Here is a 15,625-nt window from a genome sequence, read left to right as displayed (position 1 = left end):
CATCGCTGGGGCCAAGCTTCCTGCCAACCAGGACCAACAGTGTATTCGGAAAGTATTCAGGCCCCTTGACTTTTTCCACATTTTGTTACATTACAGCCTTATTCTAAAATTCATGAAATAGCTTTTTTTCCTCATCAATCTTCACACAATACCACATAATGACAAAGCAAAAACAGGTTTTAATAATTTTTTGTACATTTCTTTTAAAAATGTAACTGAATTATCACATTTATATAAGTATTCAGACCCTTTACTCAGTACTTTGTTGAAGCTCCTTTAGCAGCAATTACAGCCCCGAGTCTCCTTGGGTATTACACTACAAACTTGTCACCCCTGTCTACTAGTCCCTGCCGCTGAAAAACATCCCCACAGTATGATGCTGCTACCACCATGCTTCACCGTAGGGATAGTGCCAGGTTTCCTCCAGACGTGACGCTTGGCATTCAGGCAAAATAGTTCAATCTTGGTGTCATCAGACTAGAGAATCTTGTTTCTCATGGTCTGAGAGTCCTTTAGGTGACTTTTGCCAAACTCAAAGTGGGCTGTCATGTGCCCTTTGCTGAGGATTGGCTTCCGTCTGGCCACTCTACCAAAAAGGCTGCAGAGATTGTTGTCCTTCTGGAAGGTTATCCCTTCTCCACAGAGGAACTCTGGAGCTTTGTCAGAGTGACCATTGGGTTCTTGGTCACCTCCCTGACCGAGGCCCTTCTCCCCTGTTTGCTCAGTTTGGCCGGGCGGCCAGCTCTGGGAAGAGTCTTGGTGGTTCCAAACTTCTTCCATTTAAGAATGATGGAAGCCACTGTGTTCTTGGAACCTTCAATGCTGCAGAATATGTTTGGTACCCTTCCCCAGGCCTACGTCTCAACATAATCCTGTCTCTGAGCTCTACGGACAATTTCTTCGACCTCATGGCTTGGTTTTTTCTCTGACATGCTTTGTTATTATGGGGTATTGTATATATAGATTGATGAAGAAAAAAACCATTTCATACATTTTAGAATAAGGCTGTAACGTGACAAAATATGGAAAAAGTAAAGGGGTTTGAATACGTTCCGAATGCACTGTATATACTAGGCGGTGGGGGTGGGGGGGGCCTTTGTTTTTACACTGCTGCTACTCGCTATGCCTACCTACATATACAAATGACCTCGACTAACCTGTACCGCTGCACATTGACTCGGTACCGGTACTCCCTGTATATAGCCTCGTTATTGTTATTATATTGAGTTACTTTTTATTTATTTTTTTACTTTAGTTAATTTAGTAAATATTTTCTCAACTCTATTTTTTAACTGCGTTGTTAGTTAAGGGCTTGTAAGTAAGCGTTTTACGGTAAGGTCTACATCTGTTGTATTCGGCGCATGTGACAAATACAATGATTTGATTTGATTGGAAATACTTTATTTGTTTATTTGTTGTTTTATTGTCTTAAGTCGCTTTGATAAAAACCTGTGCTAAGTGTCATAGCTATATCATTATATTATTATCGAATGACTTCAATCTACTCTTCAGTGTAGATGATAGCTTTCCCATCCCATCATAGAAGGAGGATGTTGTCTTTAGAACCATCATCATACCATAACTGTGATTTCACCATGCTTCTACCAGTAGTTTAGTTACAGTGGAGATATGCTGTAACCTGCTAATGGCAAAGGAAATAAATATTTCTCAGCTACCAGATTGCCCAGATCGAGGCGAGCATGCACGGCGAGGAGAAGGATATGCTGATAGAGAAAGAGATGCCGTTCAACGGCATATGGGTGTCAGTCAGTCGGTCCAGCGTACTGTAGGTGTCACAAAAGGATTACTAATCTGATTCGGAGGTGAAAGCGCTAAGTAAGCAGATAGCCAGTAGCCCCACCCTGCTCAATCTTGTGTTCAGTCCTAAAGTATACTTCCTGTGTCATGTCCTACAGTATACTTCCTGTGTCATGTCCTACAGTATACTTCCTGTGTCATGTCCTACAGTATAATTCCTGTTTCATGTCCTACAGTATACTTGCTGTGTCATGTCCTACAGTATACTTCATGTGTCATGTCCAACAGTATACCTGCTGTGTCATATCCTACAGTATACCTGCTGTGTCATGTCCGACAGTATACTTCATGTGTCATGTCCAACAGTATACCTGCTGTGTCATGTCCTACAGTATACTTCCTGTGTCATGTCCTACAGTATACCTGCTGAGTCATGTCCTACAGTATACTTCATGTGTCATGTCCAACAGTATACCTGCTGTGTCATGTCCAACAGTATACCTGCTGTGTCATGTCCTACAGTATACTTCCTGTATCATGTCATACGGTATACCTGCTGAGTCATGTCCTAGAGTATAATTCCTGTGTCATGCCCTACAGTATACTTGCTGTGTCATGTCCTACAGTATAATTCCTGTGTCATGTCCTACAGTATACGTCCTGTGTCATGTCCTACAATATACCTGCTGAGTCATGTCCTACAGTATACTTCCTGTGTCATGTCCTACAGTATATGTCCTGTGCCATGTCCTACAGTATATGTCCTGTGTCATGTCCGACAGTATACTTCCTGTGTCATGTCCTACAGTATACTTCCTGTGTCATGTCCTACAGTATTCCTGCTGTGTCATGTCCTACAGTATTCCTGCTGTGTCATGTCCTACAGTATTCCTGCTGTGTCATGTCCTACAGTTTACCTGATGTGTCATGTCCTACAGTATTGCTGCTGAGTTATGTCCTACAGTATACGTCCTGTGTCATGTCCTACAGTATTCCTGCTGTCATGTCCTACAGTATAATTCATGTGTCATGTCCTACAGTATAATTCCTGTGTCATGTCATAGAGTAAACCTGCTGTGTCATGTCATACGGTATACCCGCTGAGTCATGTCCTACAGTATTCCTGCTGTCATGTCCTACAGTATAATTCATGTGTCATGTCCTACAGTATAATTCCTGTGTCATGTCATAGAGTAAACCTGCTGTGTCATGTCAAACGGTATACCCGCTGAGTCATGTCCTACAGTATACCTGCTGAGTCATGTCCTACAGTATAATTCCTGTGTCATGTCATAGAGTATACCTGCTGTGTCATGTCCTACAGTATACCTGCTGTGTCATATCCGACAGTATACCTGCTGTGTTCTGTAATCCAGGACAGATACAAAGGAAGAGGACAGGCAGGCAGGAGAGAAGCAGACACAGCTCTACTCAGTGTGTCCCTCCCTCCTAGTCTCCTGATCTCCAGTCATATGTTATGCGGGGGCATGCTTTACTGTACATTTGGTGCTCCTGATGTTTCTCATTCACCCTATTTGAAACTACAGACACCAGCCGTTTTTAACAGCAGTGATTTTAGCCACAAGGAATGTGCAGCGCAGAATACGTTTTTTCTGTTTTTTTGTTTTATGTTAAACAGCCAGAAAACGTTTAAATTATCCCATAATACTCTTTACTTACAATGGGAATTTTCTCTGAGACAGAAAATGCTGAAATGGGTGATATGTATTTTTAAGATGATTGTTGGATCCAGTGATCGTTCTAAAACACAATTACATGAAATGTCCATCTTGCAAAACAAACCACAAGCACTATTTAATGTAACATAAGACTGTAATTATTCCAGTATAAAAGTGATTTATTTCATGTCATGTTTTGATATCATTTTAACGGCGGAGAGCATGTACCTCAGCTGTATATTTAGTTAACTCTCCTCGGCCTGATTAGTCTTAAGCAGACCATGCAGATATTAAGTGTCATGCTATTTCAATATTTTTTGTAGGTTTCTCAATGTTTGCTACATTTACTGTCGTTTATTTTATTCCTCGTTGCCAGCTGGAGATGTTGTAGATTTTTTTTATCTCTGTCTGTGGGTTAAAGGAGAATTTAGCTTTTTTACAACCAAATCTCTATTTTATAGAAGGGTCCAGACACTTTTTTTGCGATTTCACTTGTTTTTGAGAAATTTGACCCAACCAGCGAGTCACTTACTCATCCTCTTTGTGCAGAATGGGGGATCCGAAGAAAAAAAAAACATGACCAAATGCTTCAAAAAACACCCACATATGTAGCTTTAGAAACAGAAAGGTCTCAGAATAGCGATGCACGTCTTTAGATGTTGCTTTTGCAACTCAAGCTGTTTTGGAAGTTTTGGATGGATGTCTGCCTGTCACACAGAGGCATCATGCCCATAGGAGGCACACCTCAAATTTGTCCCCTCCAAACAAATGTTTTTGTTGTTGTTTCTCTGTAATACTTCTAGCCACCTGGCAATTGTATGAAGTTGGCTTTAGCTAGACCAGATACGTTCCCAATTCCCCAACCTCATAACTAGCTACCAAGAAGCCATTTCAGGCTGTCAATCAATGCATAGTATCTAGCTCGTCCAACTCTCTTAGCTGGCATGCCTGCTCTCAAGGTTGGTTGACTTTAGAAAAGCAAGTAATTACTAAATGTACTGAATAAGACTCGATTGAAACCAGTGGTAAAGCAGGGGGGGGGGGGGGGGTTGTCCTTGGAGTTTCGCCTGCCATATCAGTTCTGTTATACTCACAGACATAATTTTAACAGTTTTAGAAACTTGAGTGTTTTCTATCTAAATCTACCAATTATATGCATATCCTAGCTTCTGGGCCTGAGAAACAGGCAGTTTTCTTTGGGCACTTTTACATCCGGATGTGAAAATACTGCCCCCAATCCCAAAGAAGTTAATGGTGGCTCTAGATTGCAGGAAAAAGCTTTTTGCTCCAACTTCCGTACAGGGGGCCGAGTCCCCCCACTGGATCACCCCAAGCCATCCTCACATACTTTGTGCCTCATCAGATTTTGGGGGTAAATGACGCCCCTGTAATATTCCTGTGTATGTCTGTCTCTGTCTCTCTGTCTGTGTCTGTCTGTGTGTATATGTTTCTCTCCTATGACCTTGGACCTGCTAGGGACTTGTGCAATGCCTAACTTACCCCTGCCAAGTGCTAGAAACAGAGCAGGCAGACAGTGACGCGACACCACCATGGTCCCATTCAAATGACCAAGAGTGCTAATCTCAGCGCGGATGTGATGAATGCCACATGTCAGCTGGTGACGGCGTGTCCTCTGAACCCAGCGTCTCCAGTATCCCCTCGGCCCGCTGCACCTGCCAGCAGCACTACGGGGCAGAACGGGAGTGATGTCTGGGCCCGGTGAGGAACCGCTGGCTGGCGACTCGCCAGCTGATGACCAGAGCTGACAACAGGGCTGCTCAGACTAGTCGGCCCGGGTTTTTATGAAGATGGATGACCTTTCACTGCTCTCACACTGTTGAATGTGGTGTGTGTGTGTCTGTGTGTGGGGGCACTACTGTAGCTGCTCTGTATCTGTTCTGGGTGGGCTGAACAGACACTGCTGAGAGAAAGGGATGTTCCTGTCTGTCTGTCTGGGTTAGAGAGGGTTAGTGAGGGTTAGAGAGAGTGAGGGTTAGAGAGGGTTAGTGAGGGTTAGAGACGGTTAGTGAGGGTTTGTGGGGATTAGCGAGGGTTAGAGGGTGTTAGAGAGGATTAGAGGGGATTAGCGAGGGTTAGAGTGCTTTAGTGAGGGTTGGTTGGGGTGAGAGAGGGTTTAGTGGGGGTTAGAGAGGGTTAGTGGGGTTAGAGAGGGTTAGAGGAGGTTAGAGAGGATTATAGAGGGGGTTAGAGGGGGTTATTGAGGGTTTAAATATCACTACCACCTGTATCCTAGTTACAGAGGCACAGAGAGCAACGTGGCAGAGTGTGTGCGTGTGTGTGTGTGTGCGCGCGCGCGCATATGGGAAGAGCGTTCACATTAACAGAAGGAGAAAGGGAAGACATCTTGCACTATATACAGTATCTGTGTGTGGCTATCTCACACCTGCTAAACTATGATAGTACCATTGAAGAGTTTCCTAAGGGGAAAAGCCAGCGCTCGGCACATTAACAACTGAGTAGTCCTCTGCCAGATGATCCATGTCACTTTTACAGTTACACATCTCCTGTGTCTCTGTCTGCACTTGAGAGCTACTCACTCACTCACTCATTCACTTCTTCCATCTGGGTAAACATAATATTATACACTTCTATTTCCACATGGACAGATGTTCACTAAAGCTGTTGTGGGGAGGGCTTTTTTATTGAGAAGAGACTTTCTCCTCTTGATTCAATGAAGCATACCGTTAGCGGCAGGAGAAAGGGGGGGATCTGGAAAAGTAGTAGAAGTTACAGAAGACGGGGGTCGTTTGTCTGCACCCATCGGAGTGGAAAATGAACAGGACCTATTTCGTGGTGTCCTCTGGGACATTTGGGGTCCAGGTGCTGGATCAACTTTCCCAAGCTGCACGCACAGAGGCCCACCTTGAGAGACAGAGAGAGAAAGACCTCCTGTCAGTTTCCCAGCTACGGTGTAACAATTCTCGTCCTCGTCTGATGAGGAATATGAAGGATCGGACCAAGGTGCAGCGTGGTAAGTATTCATAATACCTTTTAATAAATACGAATACTTGGGAAAAAAAACACAAAAAAACGAACGAACACTTCTGCAAGGTGCAATACACAAAACAGAAAACAACTACCCACAAAACCCATGTGGGCAAGAGTTAGTATGGTTCTCAATCAGAGAATCAGTCCCTGATGGAGAACCATACCCGGCCAAAAAAGAAATACAAAAACATAGAAAAAAGAACATAGAATGCCCACCCTAGTCACACCCTGGCCTAACCAAAATAGAGAATAAAAAGCCTCTTTATGGTCAGGGCGTGACAGTACCACCCCCCCCCCCCCCAAAGGTGTGGACTCCGGCCGCAAAACCTGACTCTAAAGGGGAGGGTCCGGGTGGGCCTTCTTTACGGCGGCGGCTCGGGTGCGGGACGTGGACCCTGCTCCACCTCAGTCTTGGCCCACTTAGGTGGCGCCTCTGGAGCGGGGACTCTCGCAGCGGGCCCGGATTGAAGAGGGCGCCACTGGACTGAGGGGCGCCTCTGGACTGAGGGGCTGCGATTCTGGTGGCTCCGGAGTGAAGGGCGACTCTGGCATCTTCTGAGTGACGGGCGGCTCTGGCGCCTCTGGACTGACGGGCGGCACTGGCGCCTCTGGACTGACGGACTCTGGCAGCTCCGGACAGGAGGGCGACTCTGGCAGCTCCGGACAGGAGGGCGGCTCTGGCAGCGCCGGACTGGAGGGAGACTTGGTTCTGGGAGCAGGCATAGGACTCACCAGGCTGGGGAGACATACAGGCGGCCTCTTCCTTTGCCGAGGCACCGGATTTACAGGGCTGTGGAGGCGCACTGCCGGTCTCGACCGCATAGCTGCCCCCCGTTCTGGCTAGATGCCAGCTTCCACCCGGCAAATGCGTGACGCTGGCACAGAGTACACCGGCCTCTGAATACTCGGCCGAGACACAGTGCGCATCACCCCATAGCACGGGGTGATGCGTGCTATGGGGTGCGTACCGGGGAAAAAACAACAAAACGACAAACAAACAGTTCTGCAAGGTGCAATACACAAAACAGAAAACAACTACCCACAAAACCCATGTGGGCAAGAGCTACCTAAGTATGGTTCTCAATCAGAGAATCAGTCCCTGATTGAGAACCATACCCGGCCAAAAACAAAGAAATACAAAATCATAGAAAAAAAATAACATAGAATGCCCACCCTAGTCACACCCTGGCCTAAACAAAATAGAGAATTAAAAGCCTCTCTATGGCCAGGGCGTGACATACGGTTTAACACTGAGATCCTCTCAACCTTTTAATGGACCCATTATCATACCAGACCAGTTGAAACTAATGGGAGGAGGACAGGAACAAAGCTCTACTCTGTGTCCCAAACCTCCCATCCATCTGCCCTCACACCCCTGATCTCACACATAAATGCACGCACACACACACACACTAATCCATGGCAGCAATCCGCCATTAATGACAGATGAGTAATTTGCGACAGGTTTTATTTCCAGATTGTTTCAAAAAATGTTTCCCGTGTATCTCAGTTGGTAGAGCATGGCACTTGCAATGCCAGGGTTGAGGGTTCCCATGCGGGACCAGCACAACAATGTACTCACTCACTACTACAGTAAGTTGCTCTGGATAAGAGAGTCTGGTAAATTACTAAAATGTAAAGCATTTCGATGAGTTCACATGGAATTCAAATCTACATGTAACTGGACTGTGGTATGACCAGAATCGTTTTTTTTTTTTTAAGAACTTTACATTTTTATGAACTTGTCCCTCTGGGTTGGTAGGCTGATCCACCCGAGCTGTTTTCGACCGGTGGCCCTAGAAATCTAGAACACTAGAACCCTAGGACACTAGCACACTAGGACACCAGGACATTAGGAAACTAGAACACTAGGACACTAGAACACCACTAGAACTCTAGGACACTAGAACACCACTAGAACTCTAGGACACTAGAACACCACTAGAACTCTAGGACACTAGAACACTAGGACACTAGAACACCACTAGAACTCTAGGACACTAGAACACCACTAGAACTCTAGGACACTAGAACACCACTAGAACTCTAGGACACTAGAACACCACTAGAACTCTAGGACACTAGAACACTAGAACCGGAGTCACGTTACATGTCTTCCATTACCAGGGCCAGATCAGAGATAATGGGTAGTAGTCTGTTCCCATGTTTCTGCCTACTCTTGTCTCGTCCCGCTCCCACACACACACTACATGTTCATGTAGATACAGTTGAAGTCAGAAGTTTACATACACTTAGGTTGGAGTCATTACAACTCGTTTTTCAACCACTCCACAAATTTCTTGTTAACAAACTATAGTTTTGGCAAGTCGGTTAGGACATCTACTTTGTGCATGACACAAGTCATTTTTCCAACAATTGTTTACAGACAGATTATTTCACTTATAATTCACTGTATCACAATTCCAGTGGGTCAGAAGTTTACATACACTAAGTTGACCCTGCCTTAATGTAACGATTGTCGTCTTCTTCGGACGAGGAATAGGAAAGATCGGACCAAAATGCAGCGTGGTACGTGTCCATCTTAAATGTATTACAACTGAACACTGAACACAAAATAACAAAAGTGAAACAACGAAAATCGAAACAGTCCTGCAAGGTGACACAACACAAAACAGGAAACAACTACCCACAAACACAGGTGGGAACAGGCTACCTAAGTATGGTTCTCAATCAGAGACAACGGTAGACAGCTGCCTCTGATTGGGAACCATACCAGGCCAAACACATAGAAATACAACACACAGAACAAAACTTAGAATGAAAACATAGAATGCCCACCCCAACTCACGCCCTGACCAAACCAAAATAGAGACATAAAAAAGTAACTAAGGTCAGGACGTGACACTTAAACAGCTTGGAAAATTCCAGAAAATGATGTCATGGCTTTAGAAGCTTCTGATAGGCTAATTGACATCATTTGAGTCAATTGGAGGTGTACCTGTGGATGTATTTCAAGGCCTACCTTCAAACTCAGTGCATCTTTGCTTGACATCATGGGAAAATCAAAAGAATTCAGCCAAGACCTTAGAAATAAATTGTAGACCTCCACAAGTCTGGTTCATCCTTGGGAGAAATTCCCAAATGCTTGAAGGTACCACGTTCATCTGTACAAACAATAGTACGCAAGTATAAACACCATGGGACCACGCAGCCTTCATACTCCTCAGGAAGGAGACGTGTTCTGTCTCCTAGAGATGAATGTACTTTGGTGCGAAAAGTGCAAATCAATCCCAGAACAGTAAAGAACCTTGTGAAAATGCTGGAGGAAACAGGTACAACAATATCTATATCCACAGTAAAACGAGTCCTATATCGACATAACCTGAAAGGCCGCTCAGCAAGGAAGAAGCCACTGCTTCAAAACCGCCATAAAAAAGCCAGACTACGGTTTGCAACTGCACATGGGGACAAAGATCGTACTTTTTGGAGAAATGTCCTCTGGTCTGATGAAACAACAATAGAACTGTTTGGCCATAATGAACATCAATATGTTTGGAGGAAAAAGGGGGAGGCTTACAAGCCGAAGACCACCATCCCAACCGTGAAGCACGGGGGTGGCAGCATCATGTTGTGGGGGTGCTTTGCTGAAGGAGGGACTGGTGCACTTCACAAAATAGATGGCTTCATGAAGCAGGAAAATTATGTGGATATATTGAAGCAACGTCTCAAGACATCAATCAGGAAGTTAAAGCTTGGTCGCAAATGGGTCTTCCAAATGGACAATGACTCCAAGAATACTTTCAAAGTTGTGGCAAAATGGCTTAATGACAACAAAGTCAAGGTATTGGAGTGGCCATGAAAAAGCGCTGACCTCAATCCTATAGAAAAGTTGTGGGCAGAACTGAAAAAGCGTGTTCGAGCAAGGAGGCCTACCAACCTGACTCAGTTGCACCAGCTCTGTCAGGAGGAATGTGTCAAAATACACATTCTTAAAATAAAGTGGTGACCCTAACTGACCTAAAACGGGGAATTTTTACTAGGATTAAATGTCAGGAATTGTGAAAAACTGAGTTTAAATGTATTTGGCTAAGGTATATGTAAATATCCGACTTCAACTGTATCTGTGCGTTCTTTGAGACTAGATATTTTTACTTGTTTTAAAAATCTTGCCAAATGAAAATTTTCTGTTTTGTTAGCAGATAATTTAGCTTATTTTAAGTCATATTTACCCCATTTTAATGCTTTTTTTCTTGTTTTTGAGAGCTTATTTTTTGCCTTTCTTTTCACTTCTTTATTGAGGACTCAGTATATCCAGAGGCTGCATATGGGCAGAACAAAGAATGTAGAAACAACAAAGACCAAATGTAAGACCTATGGCAAAATAACAAATGTAACAGTGCTTAAAAACATTCTGATAATAAACAACAAACACCCTGCCTATTCATTAAAGGTTATCGGATCGGTTCTCGGATCGGCTGATACACGCAGTTCTGTTATCGGGACCAGCAATTGAAAAAATTGTATCGTGCAACCCTAGTCAGTAATGATCTTTTTCCACTCGGCAATAGCCTTTTGCGTGAAGAAGTCATATCCAGGTTGTGGATGGCGTCCGAGAGGAGTGTCGCAATGCACTTGGGATATGTGAGGTGAAAGGCGTAATAACACGCCATGAGATAAGTCACGCTGGCATAGATGTTCTCTTTTGGGAAGGTCTCCACAGGCATGGTTCCAATGGCCAGTATGCAGTTGGTTTCGCAGACAATCACGACAGGGCTGAAGAGTGGTCTCGCCTGAAGAAAGGTGTTGGGGACTTCTGCAGACTGACACAAACACAAAGAGAAAAACAAATATGACCACAGTAACAAAGTGGAAGGGGGTGGAGTGTGGAAGGGGTGGAGGAGGAGGAGGGTGTTGGAGTGGGGCTGAAATCACAGGTCCCAGAGGAGGTGCCTGGTCTACACAGGTCTGATTCTTCACCCTGTATAAGACATACATTTATTCAATGGTAATTATAAAGAACAAATAGCACCACACTGTAACAAGAACGTAACAGCAAACACCAAAACAGATACAGATACATGTATTGTTATGATGGCCAGGAAATGCTTCTTTGATAACAGGAAACACTGCCTGCATGGTTAGATTAAATGTCTCCCAACTGTGAAAATCTAACATTATCTCATTTTCACCATGAGTAAGTCTCCAAATGGTTCTGAAGAAGTGCTCTGGCCCGGGAAAGAGATCACATAAATCCTCCTTTAACCTCTTGAAACTAGGGGGCACTATTTTATTTTGGAAAAATAACGTTCCCAAAGTAAACCGCCTATTTCTCAGGACCATATGCTAGAATATGCATATAATTAACAGCTTAGGATAGAAAACACACTAATGTTTCCAAAACTGTCAAAATATTGTCTATGAGTATAACAGAACTGATATTGCAGGCGAAAGCCTAAGAAAAATCCAATCAGGAAGTGACTCATGTTTTGAAACTGATGTGTTCCTATTCACCCCTATTGGCCACTGAAAGGGATATCAACCAGATTCCTTTTTCTACGTATCCCCTAAGGTATCTACAGCATTGTGACGTAGTTTCAAGCCTTTATGTTGAAGAATGAGTGTAAACGACTACATTGCGTAAGTGGCCAGCTGAGGGCTCTGAGTGATTCTTGCGTAAAAGACAGAGGTAGTAATTTTTCCTCTCGCTCCTACTGAAAAGCCCATTGTCCCGGTTGATATATTATCTAATAGATATTTGAAAAACACCTTGAGGATTGATAAAAAACTGTTGCCATGTTTCTGTCGATATTATGGATATAATTTGTAATTTTTTTCGGTGTTGTCGTGACCGCTATTTCCGGTGGATATCTGAACATAACGTGACAAACAAACGGAGGTATTTTGGGTATAAAAAAAATATTTATGGAACAAAAGGAACATTTGCTGTCTAACTAACTAAACATCCGAAGATCATCAAAGGTAAATGGTTAATTTGATTGCTTTTCTGATTTTCATGACCAAGCTTTGTGCTGCTAGCTGGACATAATGCTATGCTAGGCTATCGATAAACTTACACAAACGCTTGTATTGCTTTGGCTGTAAAGCATAATTTCAAAATCTGAGATGACAGGGTGATTAACAAAAGGCTAAGCTGTGTTTCACTATATTTCACTTGTGATTTCATGAAAATGAATATTTTCTAGTAATATTTTTTGACCGTTGCGCTATGCTAATTGGTGTAGTTGATGACAATTCTCCCGGATCCAGGATGGGTAGTTCCAAGATTAAGAAGCTGGACACCATGTCTGTGCTTATATTAGCAGCTGAAATACACATTTAACCACATGGTAAATAGTTAAATAATTAGCAACTAATACATAGACGCAAAGTGTCAGGTTGATATAGGTTATGAGACATTAGCATACTGTCTTCCCTTTCCAAATAATGCAGGAATGATTTACCAAGCTAGCTAATGTTAGCTAACAAAATTAGACTACCAGTATATCATTAACGTTGACGTTAATTACTTTAAACCAAAAGATAGTGCAAGCTAATGAAACTAACTAAATTGTCGCCCTTTTTGAAACTCTTAGTTATGTTAATCTTAGTTAGCCTAGCTAAGATTGTCGACAATGACTGACACCGTCAATTATTTAGCTTCGCCGTTTGGCACCCTTTCTATTTATTTTCTATTGTCAGTAGAAAGGGCGCCAAAGACGGCGAAGCTAAATAATCCACGGTGTCAGTCATTAGGGCACATTACACCTTATTATCATTATTTCTGGCAATGAAAAACTATCAATCTAACCAAAGTTAAACTGTTAAACTGCTAACAGTCAACGTTACCTAGTTAAAATAGCATGCTAACTTGGTTTGCCAACTTTCCAATTCAAATGAACGTTAGCTAACTGAAGGTAGACGGGTATAAACAAATGAACATTACCTTTTAATACTGCGGTTGATATATGATCCATGCCCGGATATGTGTCATTCATTCCATCTTCGTTCAAAAGTCTAGAACAGTTCTTATCACACCCAAGGATTTTGTCTGGTTGAAAAGGGACCCCAGATGTGCAGAGAATGTTTTTTTCATGACATTGTTGATGGTGCTCTTCTAAAATCACATCCCTTATTTTCAGAGAAACCAAATGCATTGCAGATTGTTCTGTACACGGATGAAATAGAGATCTGTAATCCACTAGGATCCTTTGCATCAAAAAACAAGTTGTTAATGGTGTACTACACCCTAGGAAATATAAATCCAAAATACAGGTCTAAACTGGCTGCTATCAGGCTACTTGCCGTGGCTAGATCACCAGACCTCCGTCAATCTGGTGTAGATGTAAAATTGAATAGAATCAGGGAAGACATGGATACATTGTAGAGTGGGGTTAAAATGTAAACTATTAACGGAGAGAAAATGATATATGGTGCCATGGTCTCTCTCTGTGGAGACACCCTGGCACAACATGAACTAGCAGGGTTCAAAGAGGGTGTGGGCTTTGCCTACAGTAAGTGCAGACACTGTGAGTGTTCTTTTGAGGACATGCAGTCACTCTTCAATGAGGATGCATATACTAAAAGGACATTGGAGAAGCATGTCAGACAGTGTGATGAAATAGAAAACGCTAAGACGGACTTGCTATGCAACAGCCTGAGAACAACATATGGGATCAATAGAAGGAGCAAGTTAGTTGAATTCCCAGCCTTTGATATTATAGAACAACTCCGCAAGACATTATGCATGTAATTCTGGAGGGCATTGGAAATCAAATGTGTTTTGAATCATCTTGTTGTGTCAGGACATATTGATCTGGACTGCTATTCTTGGTTTCCTTTATTCCCCTCTAGATGTTAGAGATTGGCCATCCCCCAATTTCTGTTAGTACATTAACGTCAAGTGATGGTAAACTTAAACAGTCATCTGGGCAAATGATCTTTGCCAAAGTACTGAATGATACAGTAGTATGCCAGAATTTGGACTGGTCAAAACATATTTCTTGTTGATTCTAGGCTTTATTGTTTGGAATATCAACCATTTCAAACTATACGTTTTGCAGAGAAAGTGGGTAGTAGTCTGTTCCCATGTTTATGCCTCCTCTGTCTCGTCCCCCCCCCCCCCCCCCCCCCCACACACACTACATGTTCATGTTTTTAAATGTATGTAAATTGTAAAGTATTTTGCCTGTAATGTATTTTCCGTTATGTGTCGGACCCCAGTAAGAGTAACTGTCACCACGTTGGCGTCAGCTAATGGGGATCCTAATAAATCAAACCCCATACAGGCTGTGGGGTTTTATGATGGCTTATGCTGATATTGTGCAGACATTAGATATTAAATATTATATATTCACGTTGAGACACTTCTTGTAAACCCAGGTTGCATTTCCTGTCTAAGTGTGTGTTCCCTTAGTTACCACATTACAGCAAGAACAGATATTGTCCATTCCCTGTGTTAGTCTTGCATCACCCACAGTCTGACGGGCACCTCTTAATGTTACTGTTACACAGAATGAAAATGTCTATGGAAATACTCTTCGTGCGTCACTTTTGGGATGTGTGTGATTACATTTATATACCATAACTCATAGCAATTCAAAAAGCAAAAACCATAAAAACAGCCAGCGAGGGTTCGTATGTCATACAGAGCAACTGAATGTAAACAGAAGATTGGAGTAGCAGGCATCGCTCCACCACAGCTAATGTAAATGTTAGTGGGTAGTGGGGGTGTCGGAGGATTACATTTGGAGCCTAGTTTTATGAGTGGTTGAAGTTATTGTAAGCGGCACAAGGTTTGTTTTTGTGTGTGTGCTTGGATAATGTTGGCATGACTTTGTGGAGGAAATATGATTTCCCCCCAAAAGGACTGTTACTGTAAGGTTCCTGTGCCAGTTCTAGGATCTTGTTGACTTGAACTGACTCTCAATAAAAGGCTAATCACTTTTGAATATACAGAATAAAGGAAACAATTGTCTTAATAGGGCGTTTGGCCACCACGAGCCAGAACACCACAGTGAACTCTTCCTGGAACTCTTCCACGAGAAATTCTTCAGTTCTTCCACGAGAAATTCCATAATTTGGTGTTTTATTGAGGGTGGTGGAAAACGCTGTCTCAGAATCTCCCATAGGTGTTCAATTGGGTTGAGATCTGGTGACAGCTGGCCATGGCATATGGTTTACATCGTTTTCATGCTCATCAAACCACTCAGTGACCACTT

At 43.0% G+C, this 15,625-nt stretch overlaps 1 protein-coding gene across 2 annotated transcripts in view; it reads left to right on the top strand.

Moving 5' to 3' along the window:
* LOC139371337 (semaphorin-3F-like) overlaps nucleotides 1-15,625 on the top strand; it is a 107,189-nt gene that overhangs the window by 50,369 nt on the left and 41,195 nt on the right. The gene's annotated exons all lie outside the window — the stretch shown is intronic.

This window comes from Oncorhynchus clarkii, chromosome 17 (genome assembly GCF_045791955.1).
Source record: "Oncorhynchus clarkii lewisi isolate Uvic-CL-2024 chromosome 17, UVic_Ocla_1.0, whole genome shotgun sequence".
Taxonomy (NCBI): Eukaryota; Metazoa; Chordata; class Actinopteri; order Salmoniformes; family Salmonidae; genus Oncorhynchus; species Oncorhynchus clarkii.
This window is presented reverse-complemented; position numbering and strand designations above follow the sequence as displayed.